This window comes from Macrotis lagotis, chromosome 5, assembly GCF_037893015.1.
Source record: "Macrotis lagotis isolate mMagLag1 chromosome 5, bilby.v1.9.chrom.fasta, whole genome shotgun sequence".
Lineage (NCBI taxonomy): Eukaryota > Metazoa > Chordata > Mammalia > Peramelemorphia > Peramelidae > Macrotis > Macrotis lagotis.
Window position 1 is genome coordinate 273539258 of NC_133662.1, and position 17153 is coordinate 273556410.

Below are 17153 nucleotides of genomic sequence, written 5' to 3' on the forward strand. Positions count from 1 at the left end.
GATCATGCTCCAACACTCCCTCCACTTTAGTCTTGGCTTGTAGCCTTTTCAGTTTGAAGAATTTGCCATCAGTGTGGTAGCTGACCTTGATGTTGTGTTCATTCTCAGTGAAGGTTTTTAATAACATGGCTGAAAACATCAGCCTTGTTTCACTCCATTGCGACATAATTTTCCATAAGTTCTCACAACTAGTTGTTTGGCAGCAAACACCACCATTGAGTGTTCTTTGCCCTTTTTGAAGCCACATTGGCTCACAGGCATCTTCTAGATGAAGGACAAGCCTGTTAATGAGGACTCTGGCAAGAATCTTGCCAGCAAAGACTAAGAGAGAAACACCCCTGTGATTGGCACAGGACCATTTATTCCCTTTACCTTTATAAATATGGACAAAGGAGGCATCCTTGAACTCCTGGGGATAACCTCTACTTGCCATAAAACCTGGAAAAATTTCAGTTAGTTTTTATATGAGCAATGGACTCCCCCACCTTGTAAATCTCAGTTGGAATAGAATCAGCACCAGGTACTTTGCCAAAAGAAAGAATCCTAATGGCATTCAAACCATCTTTAGTTTGAAACTTCAGCTAGAGACAGATTGACTTTAACTTGTGGTAAATGGTCAATGGCTTCAACACTGATTGATAAAGGATTGAGGATGCTTATGCAAGTATACAAGCTCATTTATGTAGAATCATGTCCCTTTCATTAATCAATGTAACTCCATTAGCATTGAGCAGTTGAGATGAAGCATAGGTCTTTGACTCAAAAATAGCCTTCAGGGAATCATTGAAGCACTTTTGATTGTTACTATAAGCATAAAAATGAATTTCATGTCTTTTCCTGAGCCAATAATCCTGCATTTCTCTAGGTTTATTTTTACTTTTAATGGAGTTAAATGCTGCTTTCTTAGAGATGAATGAACAATTCATCTGGTAAACTGTGTAGCACTCATTTTTCATTTAGTAACTTCTGTATTACTCCATCATTTTTGTCAAACCAATTGTCAAACCAATCTTGAGGTTTGTGAATGTTCTGACCCATATAAGCAAATGAAGCACTGTGCATCAAATCTCTGAAAGCTGCTCACTCCTTTTCTTCTCCACTATTGCCAACTGTGTGTTAGCTCAACTTTCCCTCCAAGTTAGCAACAAACTGCTCCCCACCCAAGAAGCCCTCTAATCTCTTGACATTATTTCTTCTGGAAATCATTTTGCCTTGAAGCTGCCATTTCAGTTGAATAAGAATATTTAACTTGGAGAGGATGAATCTGTGGTCGGTCAGTCCAGTCCTCTGCACCACACATTTCCTTTGTCAGTCTCACATCCTGTTCTGCTCTTCTTCTTACAATCACATAGTCTATTAGATGCCAGTGTTTGCTGTGAGAATGTGTCTAGCTCTATGTCTTCTTTGCATTTTCCTGCAAGTGGCAAACACATTGTCATCAGCCTGTCATTCTCTCCTTTTGTTGATTGGATTAATGTTGATTGCAAAACCTACTCCAGCTTCACAGTTCTCCCCTTCACTGGGGTCACTCCAGAAAAGCATGTATCCAGTTCCCTCTCAGTAAGCTGGTCTTCATTTGTCAGTTTTATTTCACTTAGGACTATATTTGGAGATACCTGCCTACAGATGCTGTTCTTGCTACAAGAACTCTTCTTTAAGGTCTATTGGATCTTGTGTTGTCTTTGAGTGTGTGCACATTCCATGCACTGATAGTGAGTGGATTCATCTTTGAAGAAGTTTTTTTTTTAAAGTTTTTTTAAAACGGTTTCTACCACAGGGTAGGATCCCTGCCTGTCATGGTAATTAGGTAAGGGTTGGGTAAGCACAGGGCTCCTTTTCTAGACCCTTCCTTACACGAGGAGGTGAGCAGTACAGTCCTTAAAAGGTTGCTCAAATATACAGGGGACTGCCCAATCCCACTGCTGTTTCCAAAGAGGAGATGACCCTATAGTCTGGGCTGCCTATGTATAGGGTAGTCAAAAACCACAAGAAAGAAAAAACAAAAACAAATTTAAAAAAATTAAAATAGTATGCTTTCCATAGTTTTTTTCCTCTGGATGTAGATAGGGATTTTCCAACACAAGTCTTTTAGAATTCTCTTTGTTCACTGGATTGCTAAGAACTAAGTCTCTCATAGTTGATCATTGCACACTGTTACTGTTAAAGTTCTCCTGGTTCTATTCATTTTACTAACATCAGTTCATGTAAGTCTTTCCATGTTTTTTGAAATCCCCCTGCTCATCATTTCTTCGCCAATACCAGACAGTTTTGGTGACTGATGCTTTATAATATAATTATAGATCTGGTAAGGCTAAGCCACCTTTTATTGCACTTCCCCCCCCCCCCCCCATTAAATCCCTGGATAGTCTTGATTTTTTTTCTACATATGAATTTAGTTACAATTTTTTTCTAGCTCATTAATTTTTTTGGAAGTTTTATTGGTAAGGCACTAAATAAGTAGTTTAATTTAGGTAGAATTGTCATTTTTATTATTAGCTCAGCCTATCCACGAGCAGTTGATATTTGCTCATTTATTTAAATCTGATTTTATTTGTGTGAAAAGTGTTTTATAACTGTTTTCATGGAATTTCTGAGTCAGCCTTGGCAGGTAGACTCCCAAGTATTTTATATTATATTGTATGAAGTTATTTTTAAATGGGATTTCTCTTTCTAGACTTTCTTGTTGCTGTATTATGCTAGTAATATAGAGAAATGCTGAGGATTTATGTGGGTTTAGTTTATATCTTGTGTCTTTGCTAAATTTGCTAATTGTTTCCAGTAGATTTTTAGATGATTTCTTGGGATTCTCTAGGTAGACCATCATGTCATCTGCAAAGAGGGAGAGTTTTGTCTCTTCCTACCCAATTCTAATTCCTTCAGTTTCTTCAATTTCTTTTTCTTCTGTTATTGCTGAAACTAACATTTCTAATACGATATTGAATAATAGTGGTGGTAATGGGCATCCTTGTTTCACTCCCATTGTATTGGGAATGCTTCTAGCCTCTCCCCATTTCATATAATGCTTGTTGATAGTTTTAGATAGATACTGCTCATCATTCTAAGGAACAATCCATTTATTCCTACGCCCTCTAGTGGTTTTAGTGGGAATGGTGGTATATTTTGTCAAAAGCTTTTTCAGCATCTATTGAGATAATCATGTGATTTCTGCTAGGTTTGTTATTGATACAGTCAATTATACTAACAGTTTTCCTAATATTGAACCAACCCTGCATTCCTGGGATAAATCCTGCTTGGTCTTACGGTATTATCCTAGTGAAAACTTGCTGTAATTGCTTTGCTAAGATTTTTGCATCCACATTCATAAGGGAAATTGGTCTATAATTTTCTTTCTCTGTTTTGAGTCTCTCTGGTTTAGGTATCAGCACCACATTGGTGTCATAGAAGGAGTTAGGCAGAGTTCCATCTTCACTCTATTTTTCCAAAGAGCTTAAATAGAATTGGAATCAATTGTTTCTTAAATGATTGAATTCACTTGTGAATCTATCTGGCCTTGGAGGTTTTTTTTCTTCACGAATTCAATGACAGCTTGTTGAATTTCTTTTTCTGAGATAGGGTTATTTAGGTATTTGATTTCCTCTTCATTTTACCTGAGAAATATATATATACACACACGCATATATGTATATATGTGTGTGTTTAGAAAGATTTTATTTATCTTCAGTTTTACAATTTTCCCCCCATTCTTGCTTCCCTCCCCCCATCCCCCATAAAAGGCTTTCTGTTAGTCTTTACATTGCTTACATTGATCTCAATTGAATGTGATAAGAGAGAAATCATATCCTTAAGGAAGAAAAATAAAGTATGAGATAGCAAAATTATATAAGATAATGCATTTCCCCCCTAATTTGAAGATAATAGCCTTTGATCTTTGTTCAAACTCCACAATTCCTTCTTTGGACACAGATAATATTCTCCATTGCAGATAACCCAAAATTGTCCCTGGTTGTTGCACTGATGGAATGAGCAAGTCCATCACAACTTATATTTTTGTAAATTATCCATTTCACTTATATTTTATTGGCATACAGTTGGGAAAAATAATTCTGAATTATTACTTTAATTTCCTCCTCATTGGTGGTAAGTTCACCTTTTTCATTTATGATACTAGTAATTTGGTTTTCTTCTTTCTTTTTTTGAATCAACTAATCAAAGATTTATCAATTTTATTGTTTTTTTTCATAAAACCAACTCTTGGTTTTATTTATTAGTTCAATAGTCTTATTCCTTTTGATTTTATTAATTTCCTCTTTAATTTTTAGAATTTCTAATTTGGCATTTAATTGGGGGTTTTAAATTTGTTCTTTCTCTAATTTTTTTAGTTGCATACTTAGTTCATTGATTTCCTCTTTCTCTATTTTATTCATGTAAGCAGTTAAAGATATAATATATCCCCTAATAATTGCCTTGGCTGTATCCCATAAGTTTTGGTATGTTGTCTCATTATTGTCATTATCTAGGATGAAATCATTAATTCTATCTATACTTTATTGTTTGATCCACTCATTCTTTAAAATGAGGTTTATTTAGTTTCCAATTACTTTTAGGTCTGTCTCTCCATGACCCATTTTTGCATATGATTTTTTTATTGTTATGGTTTGAGAAGGATGTATTCACTATTTCTGCCTTTCTGCATTTGATTATAAGGTTTATATGCCTTATTAAATGGTTAATTTTTATGTAAGTGCCATGTACTACAAGAAAAAGTATATTCCTTTCTGTCCCCATTCAATTTTCTCCAAAGGTCTATTGCGTCTAGGTTTTCTAACATTCCTTCTTAACTTCCTTCTTGCTATTTTATAGTTAGATTTAACTAAATCTGAGAGGGAGGTTGCGATCTCCCACCAGTATAGTTTTGCTTTCTATGTCTTCCTGTAAGTCATTTAGCTTCTTTGTCCTTTAAGAATTTGGATGCCATACCCCTTGGTGCATACATATTTAGACTTGAAATCGCTCCATTGTTTATGGTACCTTTTAAGAGGATATAGTTTCCTTCCTTATCTCTTTTAATGAGAACTATTTTTTGCAGCTGCTTTGTCTGAGATAAGGATTGCTACCCCTGCTTTTTTTCACTTCTGCTGAAGCAAAATATATTCTGCTCCAACCTTTTACCTTTACTCTATAAATATCTCTCTGCTTCAAATGAGTTTCTTGTAAGCAGTATATTATAGGATTCTGGTTTTTAATCTACTCCACTATTTGCTAGTGTTTTATAGGAGAGTTCCACCTATTCATATTCAAAATTATAATTACTAACTCTTTATAGCCCTCCATGATATCTTCTCTCTGTATTTTCCCACTTATCCATATTCCCAAATATTTTGTTTCTGAATACCACCTCCTTTAGTGGCTTTACCCCCTTATATCCACCCCTCCCCTATCTTTCCCCTTTCCCTTTGCCCCTTCTTCCTTGTTACTTCCTCTTTTCCTCCCCCCTCCCCTTTCCCCTTTTAATATTTGAAAGGTAATATAAGTTTCTTAACTTAACTGAATATGTGTATGTTAATACATCTTTGAACCAAATCTGATGAAAGATTCAGGTGCTTCTTACCTCCTCCCTTCTAGCAATAGGTCCTTTGTACCTATCTCTTCATGTAATGTAATTTACCCCCATTCAATCTCCTCCATCCTCCCATCTCTTTTCTGTTTCCCCATTTTAAGGAGATATTGTTTTTAAATCATTCTATCAGAGTCACAGACAAGTCATGAGTGTCCATTACTTCTGGCTAAGTATATCCTCTCTGATAGAGTTATAATTCCCAAGAGTTATGAGAATCTTTCTTGCAGGTGGGGATATAACCAGTTTCATTTTATTGGATGAAAGTTTTTTTCTTTTACCTTTTTTACTTTTTCATGTGTCTCCTGATCATTGAGTCTCCTGTTTAAAGTTCAAATTTTCTATTTCGCTCTGGTGTTTTCATCAGGAAAAGTTGGAAGTCTCCTATTTCTTTAAATGTCCATCTTTTCCCTTGGAAGAAAAGGCTCAGTTTTACAGGATAGTGAATTCTTGGCTGTATTCCAGGCTTCCTAGCTCTTTGGAATTTCATATTCCAGGCCTTCAATCCCTTAATGTTGATGCACTCAGGTCCTGTGTAATCCTTACTGTGGCTCCTTAGTATCTAAATTGTTTCTTTCTGGCTGCTTGCAGGATTTTCTCTTTTATCTGACAGTTCTGGAATTTGGCCACAATATCCTTGGTGTTTTCATTTTGGGATCCCTTTCAGAAGATTAATGTCTTCTTTCAATAACTATTTTGACCTCTAGTTCCATGATATCAGGGCAATTTTCCCTCAGTAGATCCTGAATTACTGAGCCCAGGCCTTTTTTTTAATCCTCAATGTGTTCAGGAAGTGTAAGGGGATAATAGACAGAGTATGTGGCCATGAGGAGTTCATCCTGAGAGTCATTGAGACCTGGGACAACAGGAATGTCCATACCAGAGTGCTCTGAACTCAGGAAGGAGCTCTAGCCCTTCTCTCACCTTGTTCTCCTGCCTTTCATCCTTATCTTGTTGAATATTCTCAGGAAGGACCTTTTGTCCTTATCCCTCTGCCTTTCATCCTCATCTTGTTCAAGTGTCCCAGGAAGGAGTTCTGGTACTTATCTCTTTACTTTTCATCTTTATCTTGTTGAAGATTCCACATTTTTCCAGGATACAGACCTTTTGTGGCATTTCACAGGCCTGGAGATAAGGAATGCTGATACAAGGGGACTAGGCTTATATATACCCTTATTTCAACTATGTGAGCAGAGATGTAGCATATACCTGCAATAAACTCCTTGCTTATCTCTCACTGGCTGACTTTCATTATTGAACATGCGGGACATGTCCGGCAGAGCTCCCCGAAGAGTTATGTGAATTAGACTGAGACCTGGCTGCCCAGAGTGGACCGCAACAAGGAAGGCCGGTGATTCTTAAGTTGTCTCTCCTGGATCTATTCTCTAAGTCAGTAGCTTTGCCAATGAGATATTTTATGTTTTCTTCTTTTTTTGGTTATTTAATCAATTCTTGTTGTCTCATGAAGTCATTAGTTTCCATGGATTCCATTCTTTTTTAAGAAAATAATTTTCTTCATTTACCTTTTGCAACTCCTTTTCCAGTTGGTTATTTCTATTTTTGAAGACATTTGAGAGAATGTTTCTTTTTACACTTGTTACATTGTATTTTCCAAGGATTTATTTTCTTGTTGCAAGGTGTTAATTTTCTCTTGGGTTTCTTTCCCCAATTTTTCCAATTGATTTTTAAACTCCTTCCTGATCTCTTCTGAGAATTCTTTCTGGGCTGGAGATTAATTCATATTCTCATCAGAAGTTCTAGCTCTGAGTTAGGGTCTTTGTCTTCAAGATATGTTTCAATGAGCCTGCCTTGAAGGGCTTTCTTAATTTTCCTAGGATCTTGTGTTGGGGGAGGGGCTGGTTCAATAGACCTTTGGTTTTGAAAATCCTAGAGGCTTTGCTCAATGGCTTAGTAACTCTAAGCTGACCAGTAGGAAGTGCTAGACATTTTCTCTGGAGTGTCTTTGACCTTGATATGTGGCCCACTCCTTAGTCCTGGAGAGGGGGAGGGTGGGCAGCTGGGTCTGGATTGGCCTAGCACAATGTATGTTGGGCTGTTGGGCTATATGGTTGATCTCCTTATTCTTTTGAGAAATATCTGCTACCAACCCCTGAGACTGGGGAAGGGGAAAGTGGAGCGGCTGTTACTGTGCTTGTTCTAGGAAGAGTCACTTTCTCCCACAGGGATGGGGGGGAGGGGAACTCAACTGTAAACACAGGGACTCAGATAAAAATAAGGGACTAGTGACCCTGGTTTTCCAGGCCAGTAGAGTTGACTGGATTGATGTCTAGCCACCACACTGGAGCCCTCACCTACCATGGCTATTCTCAGTTAGTTCCAGGTCTTACCCACTGCCTCTGTGCTGGCTCTCTGTCACTGGCTCACCTATGTTCCCCTGAGACAGACCTTGTTGGTAGATGTTCTTCTTCTTTGTTCTTCTCTGGATTTTGTAGATCTGAATTCTGTTATGAGGCTTTAATCATATTAGTTCTGAGGGAAAGCCAGGAGACCCTAGGACAATGCTTAGCTTCTCTCTTCCATCTTGGCCAGAAGTCCCATCATTTCTTATAGAACAGTAATATTCCATTACATTCATATATCACAGCTTCTTTAGTCAATCTCCAATGGCTGAGCATCCCCTCAATTTCTACTTTTTTGTCACTACAAAAAGAGCTACAATAAATATTTTTGCATGTAAGGGTCTTTCCCCCTTTTTTTATGATCTCTTTGGAATACAGACTTAGTGGTATTGCTGGATGAAAGGGTATGTGCAGTTTTACTACTCTTTGAATATTGTTCAAAATTGCTCTCTAGAATAGTTGAATCAGTTCACAACTTCACCAAAAGGGCATTTGTGTCCCAGTTTTCCTACATCCTTTCCAACATTCATCATTTCCCTTTTCTGTCATATTGGACAATCTGATCAGTATGAGGCTATGCCTCAAACTTGTAATTTGTGTCTCTCTAATCAATAGTGATTTAGGGGCCAGCTAGGTGGTGCAGTGGATAGACCACTGGCCCTGGAGTCAGGAGGACCTGAGTTCAAATCTGTCTTCAGACACTTAATAATTACTCTGAGCAAGTCACTTAACCCCACTGCCTTGCAAAAAAACAATAAATAGTGATTTAGAGCATTTTTATATGATTCTATATGTCAATTTTATATATCACTTTGATTCTTCTGAAAAAAGCTTATTCATATCCTTTGACCATTTATCAGCTGATAAATTTGACTCAATTCTCCAGATATTTTGGAAATGATTCCTTTATTAGAAACACTAGCTGTAAAAATTCTCCCAATTTTCTGCCTTCATTCTAATTTTAGTTGCATTGTGTTTGTGCAAAACCTTTTAAATTTAATGTAATCAAAATTATCCATCTTGTATATATGTTTCCTATCTCTTGTTTGGTTATAAGTTCTTTTCTCTGTAGATCTGACAGGTAAACGATTTCTTGCTCTTCTAATTGGCTTATGGTGTCACTTTTTATATCTAAATCTAGTACCCATTTCTACTTCATTTTGGTACCAGTATATGTTGCCACAAAACTTTTGAGAAAAATGGTAAAATGGTATATAGACCATACTTTTGATTTATGCATAAATTGGAGTTTCACAGTTATTGGCCTCACTCTCTCTTTGTCATAGTCTGGTGACAAAACAAAGCCAAGACAACCGGTAATGGCTCAAGACATACTGAATAATCTTGGCATTTTAGATATCTAGCTAAGCTCTAAGTGCTTCAGCTGCCTTCATGACTATTGAAACAAATTGTTCTCATCTTCCCATTCCAACAGGGGAAGTCTTCACATATTTGGGATAAACACTCCCTTAACTCTCTAGACAGTTTGAGATCCCTCAATATATATCAAATTTATTTAGTCCATCTGCTGAAATGGTTTACTAGGGTGTGGCCACTGAACAACTTCTTGAAGCCACAGGTAAGAGTTGGGTTAGGGTTAGAAAGGAGCCCTCACACCAGAAGTGGGTTCCCTGAACACACCTTCCCTTCCCATGGGCTTAAATAGACCCTCATTGGGTTATGTGAGTTCTCTCATTTTTGGGATACCTTAAAATAGTTTCTCATTAAAGCTATAATCATTAGATCAAGTGTGCATTCTTATAACAGATATGTCAGCTTTGTGAAAACCATGGTCCCTCTAGGCATGTAGCAGTAGAGGCTATTATGGAACCATCATGGACCATTGCAATGCTAAAGTTATTTTCACATTTGAACTGATAGTCCACTTATGTTATTCTCCTTCTATCTGGCAGTTTCTACAAGGAATTGGTTGACTTTAGTCATTTAGTAATTAGTAATACATTTAGCAAAGTTTTAGTGTAGTCTCTTTTGTCAGTGGGCAACTTAGTTGACTCAATAGATAGAGCCCTGGGCCTGGTGTTAGAAAGATCTGAGTTGAAATACTGCTTCAGATACTTACTAACTGTTTGATCCTAAGCAAGTCAATTAACCTCATTGGCCTCATTTTCCTCATTTAGTACAATCATCTGGAGAAGGAGATGGTAAATTACTATAGCATCTTTGCCAAAAACAAAAACAAACAAGTCAAAATTCAAATAGAGTCATGAATAGTTGGACACACACAAAAACATTACTGAACAACAAGAAAAAAGATAGTTTTTGCACAGTAGATAGAGCACTAGTGCCCTGGAGTCATGAATACTGAGTTCAAATCCAGCCTCAGATACTTGATACTTACCTATATGAGCCTGGATAAGACCATTGCCTCACAAAACAACCCTCTCCTCCAAAAGATAGTTATGTCTGAAGAAATTCTATCCTTAAAAAGCTTGTTTTATAATATATAAAAATTGTTTAAAAAGAACCCCAAAGCAATATGTGCAATTGATCCTCAAGCTCAATCACCATTTAATACACTGTCATGAATCAATAAAAAATAACTCTTTTAAAGAGTAACTAGTAAATCATTTGTTGACTGGCTAGGGAGCTAAAAGAAATGCATTCCAATCCATCAGCCCAAAAGCTTGTACAATTTTACCATTTTCTATCTCATTCATATGTGAGCATTTTGGCAATATTTTGTACAAAAATCATAATACAACTGGTGGTGCAGTGGATAAAATGCTGAGGCTTGAGTCTGGAAGACCTGAGTTCCAGTGCCACCTTAGAAATTTCTAATATAGTGACCTTGGGCAACTCATACCACCTCTGTTAACTTCAGTTTCAACATCTCTAAAATGGGCATAAAAATAGCACCTATCTCCTAGGCTTCTCATAAGGATCAAATGAGATAATATTTATACAGTGCAAACCACAAAGCAGGTGCTGTTTAAATGCTAGCTATTGTTTTTTTAATCATTATTATTATTTTGATTTTTGACTATTTCCTCCTGAATTCTGCTTTCCTTAAATAAATTATTTACTTTTACTCCTTATATTCTTTTATGTTGAACTAAATGTATTTCCTTTGATAAACACTATCCTTTTGAATAGAGTGAGGTTTATGTTTCTTCTTAAATCATCTCTATCTTCATATAATAAATTATGAGCTCAGTGCCAGTAAGGACTGTTTTTTGTCTTCCTTTGTCTGCTCAGGGCTTAGCATGGAGGCAAGGTAGAACACAGAAGATGCTTATTGTTTATTGACTGTGCCTAGAGCTGATACCAGACCCCCCCCCCCGCTTCTACCTCATTCCTTGCATTCTGGGCTCTCTCCTAATTGTCAGATGCATGTTCTCGCCTTAGCTCTGTTTCTGTCTTTTTCTTGTACTCAATCACTGCTAAGTAGTCACCTTTGTCAGGTTCTAATCCATATTGAACCTGACTAGACCCAATACTTAAGATCACAGAGGTTTCCTCCTGAAGGATTTCCTACTTGAGATCTCTCTATCATGCACTCCCCAAGTCAAAGTAATAGTCATCTACATAAACTTAGCCAATGATTCTCCAAGAATAGGATGGAAGTTGAGCCACAGAGATAAGGAAAGGGTCATGGGTTGATTTTAGGATGACTTCCAATTAAAGTAGAAGCATTCATTCCTTATGTGTTGTTGAATTGAAAGAAAATCATGAAACCAGACTGCCTGGGTACCCTACAAATCTCAGCTGTGTCTTCACTATCATTTGACATCTCTCTGATTCCTTATGTAACTCACCCCAACAGCTTTTCTAAATCTTTTCAATCCTCTCCAACCTTCTGTTATGATTTATTTTTTACCCTCTCCTCCCCTTCTCACCTGAGAACTTGAACTCTTATTTCACTGAAAAAACTGGACATTTATCAGGAACTTATTTATCCTCTTCCTCTCACATAAATCAGATGCATTTTTTCCCCTTTTAACCCCCAGTATCAGTTTAAAAAAATCATCCTTCTGTCTGTTAAAGAACATTCACTCATGTGTGCAAATTATTACATTACATCATACCATCTCCTCTTATATTTCTTCTCAGATAACCCTATTTTTCACTAACTCTCCCATGCTAATGATGCCTTTCCTTTGCCACAAGTAAAGCTATTTCTTTCTATACTCTCACTTGATCTATGCATCTCTAGATATTGTCCAATATCTTTCTTCCACTTCATGGCAAAACAACTAGACTTTGCCATTTATACCTGGTATCTCCAATTCTCTTCCCATGTTTTCTTTGAAAATTCTCTAGAGTTTAGCTTCTAGTGTCATTATCCAACTTTTTTCTCCAAAATTAGCAATAATCATGAAATCACTAAATTTGACAGACATTTCTTAATTCTCATCCTTCTTGCCTTTCCTTTACAGTCTTTGACATCATTGTTAACCCTTCTCTCTAGACTTAAGTGGCACCACTCTTCCCTGCTTCTCCCTTCTACCATATCCAAACTGAAACTCATTAACTTTCTACCAATCTCTATGAAGATTGAATTGATCCTGCTTCATTTTTCTTGTTTCTATTTGAAAGTCATTGATTTTGTCCTTTAACTATGACTCTCTTAAGGTAGCCAAATGTTCTTCATCTAATTGGTGATGCTCTGAAGATGAGACCATTGAGAGAGGTTAGCTTTACATGTTTACAAGTTTCTTGCCATAAAAATACCACCCTGATGCTCTGTTCGGTGGTGCTGCAATACCTTGGAGCTTCATTGACATCCGAGAGGCCAAAGTCTCCCAGTGTGTCCAGACCAACATCACAGGTCCTGTTTCTTATACTGGCAGGTCACTGGGTTACAATGACTGGAAGAGGCAGTGAGAAAGACATTTTTGCACAACATTCCTTTCACTTTAATCAATACATTGGAAATCTCTTGTCATTATTCTCTTGATGTCATCGTCTTCTTGGATTACAGAGGGCCACAATCATCATCTGTTTTTGTCCTGTAACTACATAAGTCATGATTCTTTGTCTTTGAATTTCATTCAGATATTGTTGGCAGAGTTAAGTTTAAAAATCCAGCTCTCCTGCTCATCACTATCTTGCATGAATCTGACTTGTGGGGTTGTGTATAAACCCAAGAGAGTTGGGCCTTATAGTTTCCACCTCCAAGCTTCTAGCTTGCCATCTTGCCCCTGGACTCAGGCAATGAGCTTCTTAGCCTCATGAGTGAAGAAAGGCCTGTTGTTGGTAGCACCCCTTACCAAACCTCCAACCAGTCAAGTTGTTCCCTGTTCCTCAGCATTGTAGCCTGTCATGAAGCCCTTAATCTCAGGGTGTTCTCTACCTGCTCTTTTATTTTCTCTGTACTTCTTAAATCCAAATCAGTGATTTGGAGGTGAGTCACTGGCCCTTAATTGACATGCTGCATGCTCCTGTTAATGTTATTTTGCTCAGAGAATTACCTGTTTATTCTTTTGTTAAATTTCAGATCTAATAATTTCCTTTATTAATGCTCTTGAAGGCATCCTTATTTCTAGTTGTCCAGGCTTATAAATGACTCTCACACATTCTCACTCCTCTCTGTTATTCAATCTGTGGCAAAGTCCTGTTGATTCCTCCTTTGTGAATCTCTCCCATATACCCCCTTCTCTCCTAACATTGTTACTTTATTATTTCAGTCCCAGTCACCTCACACCTGAGGCATTTAGCTGCTTTCAAGTATTTCCCCAGTCCAGTCAATCCTTCACCCAGTCAAGTTCATCTTCCTTAAACTCTCATTGGACCATGTCACCACTTACAAAGAGGATCAAATATAAAATCTCTAGAGTTTCTTTAGTGCTCTTTATTACCAACCCTTCTACTCTTCCAGTCTTCTTTCATCTATTTCACCCATATAATCCAATGATATAAGCCTCCTTTCTATTCAGGGAACAGGACTATGTACTCCCTTGACTTATTTGGGTTTTCCTCCCCATCCCTGTTGCCTAGAATGCTCACACTAGCTTCCCTAGAGTCCACCTTCCACAATCAGCCTTTTCCCAGTCCTCTTTAACTTTTCTCTCTTGACCAGCTCTAATTTATCCCATCTATATTGGATTTCTTATATAGTTGTTGGCATGTTGTCTGTCAGACAGAACTCCCTGAAAGCAGGGGACTTCTGTTGCATTGTTTGTTGTTCCTGGTACTTTGCACAAGACATAGCACTTATAAATGTTTGTTGTCTTGAAGGTCCAAGAAAAATCTCACATTGGCAAGTCTACCCCTTCTTGCCCTTTCAAGAAAATCCCATGCTTCCAAATTCCAAACAATGACTTCTTAAAAGATCATAGATTATCTCTGGAAGAAGCTGAAAGGCCATGGAGTCCAACCCTTTCATTTTAATGATGAAAAAACTGAGAAAAAAATGTAAAAACCTTAGGCTCATTAGTCCAATGACCCAGGAAATCAGCTAAAAATATCTGAAAAAGATTTCAAGGCAGATTTTGCTGTCCCCCCCCCCCCAAATCTAGCTTTTACTTCATCACAACACAGAGAAAATCAGCTCTCATATACCTACTTTCACCTCACTCACCTGGACAGCAGCTCCTTGGGTCTCCTTGCTCCAGCATCCATGATGCTTCCCTTTGCTCTATAAAAAAGATCACATCTTCTCTGGGAATTGGAAGCCCTGGACAGGAGAAATCAGTTATGGATGAGCTTGGATACAGAACTGCTTCCATTTTGAGCAGCTCCATTCATCATGTTCATATATGAGTCTATATTCATCCTTGGTGTTAGTAATAAATGTAACCCCAAAGAGGAAGTATCCTGTTGTGTGACTTCTGAGAAACAATCAAATCTCACATCCTCCTCCCTGTTATGCTTCAATCTGAAAGAAAATCTGAACCCCATATCAGCCTTGAACTCTAGATACAGGGATCTTGACTAATCATCTTTTGTCCTATTCCTTTACCTGGCTTTTCTCCCCTGAAGCCTATATACATCTTGTATACTGTTCATTTGGAGAATGTTTGCCTCTGCAGGTGAAATTCTCCTACTGGAGGAAAAAATACTAAAATATTAAAACTAATTGATATTAAATAAAACTTAGAAGAATAAACCTTAGTTGGTCCAAATTCTCTTTTTTGTTCAGTCTGTTATTCCTGGTATCCAAGGGACATGCAAGTAAGGACCACATGACTAGGACTCCTGAAGGTTAGTTGTTTTTTTTTTTTTTTTTTTTAGGTTTTTACAAGGCAAATGGGGTTAAGTGGTTTGCCCAAGGCCATACAGCTAGGTAATTACTAACTGTCTTAGGCCACATTTGAACCAGGTACTCCTGACTCCAGAGCTGGTGCTTTATCCACTGTGCCACCTAGCTGCCCCTGAAGGTTAGCTTTTATAGTATTTTGGTGGGGGGGGAGCTTTGGGAAGAGCTGGCAGATCATGGAATCAATTTAGAATCAGAAAATTTGGTCTTGCTGCACTTTCTTCATAGAAGGATAGACTCCTTCAATAGTTTCCATTATCTAGAAATTAGAGGCAGTTTATAGAGCAATGGAAAGAGTCCTCGACCTGGAGTCAGGAAAGCCTGAGTTTAAATGTGGTCTCAGACTATGACTGGCTGTGTCTCTCTACAAGTTACCTAACCTCTGTTTGGCTCAATTTCCTCACCTGTCAAATGGGAATAATACCATCAGCTAACTTAGATGGTTGTTGTTTGTCCTTCAGTCATGAAAAAAACTATGACCTGGGGAAGGTGATTCATGACTTGCAAGTAGATTGGATTTAAGTGAGGCAGTTAGCAGACTCGCTCTCTTCTCCTCAACATGGAGGGTTATTGTGAGGATGAAGTGGCATAGTTCCTGATGAACTGTAGGTGACTACAAATGCTTAGTCCCTTCCCTTCCTTTCCCACCATCTGTGCCCATTTTAGGGCAGTAGGAAATAAGATTAAGGACAAACTTGGTCCCTTGGGACAACTAGGTGATGGGAGTTACAAATGGATGCTTGTTTAAAAAAAAAGAAGATAGCTGGGGCAACTAGATGGCGCAGTGGATAGAGTATTGCCCTGGAGTTAGGAGGACCTGAGTTCAAATCTGACATCAGACACTTAATAATTTACCTGTGTGACCTTGAGCAAGTCACTTTAGGCATTGCCTTGCCAAAAAACAAAACTAAAATATCCCAAATGCTCCACTTACTCCAAAGAGGAAGAGGTTGCAAAGGAAAGTTCCCCAAGCTGTTTTCAGAGATTTGGCAACAAAATTCACGTCCAGGTAGACTGAGTGACCTCTGAAATTTTTCCACAATGTTTTGGTCTTCAATGTGAGAACTGGTATGAGGCATCTTCAGAAGCAACAAAAGAAACCTTTGGGTTCCTATCACACAATGTAAAGACCTTTTAGAGAAAACTAGGCAGCAAGAGGACCCTGTCTCTTGGACACAGGAGAACAACATATCCCTCTTTCTAATAATATTGATAAATATTTGCAGTCCTACATGTTAGGGAATGAAAAGTTTCCCTTTTATTGCACTCAGAATTTCTATAGGATGTGGTCCTTACCCAGGAAGAGCAGGTTATGATTATTCTATAGCATGACTTTTACAACTCCTTCTAAGGATGGTACCAAGAGATCCCATTGTTCCTGGGTGGACTTCGCAGCCATATTCTTGAATGTCACCAACTCCTGGGGCGAAAGTTGGGGCTGGGGTGGTCTGTGCAAAATAAATCCCAAATCTGAAATCATTTTAGAAAGCCTTTTATTATACTATCTGGCAAAGGAGAAAGTTGGGGACAGGTTTGGCTCCCTCCTCAGTTTTTTGTGAGATTACATTTAGACAAGGGTCTTAGAACATTGTCCTGACTACAGGTAGGTCATAGGTAGTTTCCAGAGTGGAGCCATGTGAGGTGTATATCAACAGGTAAGTATAAATATTCAATTTAATTTGGAGAACCTCAGACTCTACTAGGTGATGTGGTATATAGTGCATCTGCCCTGGAGTCAGGAAGATTCCTCTTCATGAGTTCAAATATGGCCTCAGACTTTGAATCTGGGCAAGTCATTTAACTCTATTTAGTCCAGTTTCCTCATCCATAAAACGAGTTGAAGAAGGAAACAGCAAATCTTTGCCAGGAAAATTACAAATGGGGTCAGTAAGAATTAGACACAACTAAGTAATTTGGAAACTAATGCAGAAAATGAATTGGAAATATAACCACATATGTAACTGGTACAAAGCAGAGTGACTTGGCTGGAGGGTATCCT

General features: G+C 37.8%; 1 long non-coding RNA gene across 4 annotated transcripts in view; it reads left to right on the forward strand.

Moving 5' to 3' along the window:
• The window catches only part of LOC141489200 (uncharacterized), a 45995-nt gene that overhangs the window by 14093 nt on the left and 14749 nt on the right, over nt 1-17153 (forward strand). The window lies entirely within an intron of this gene.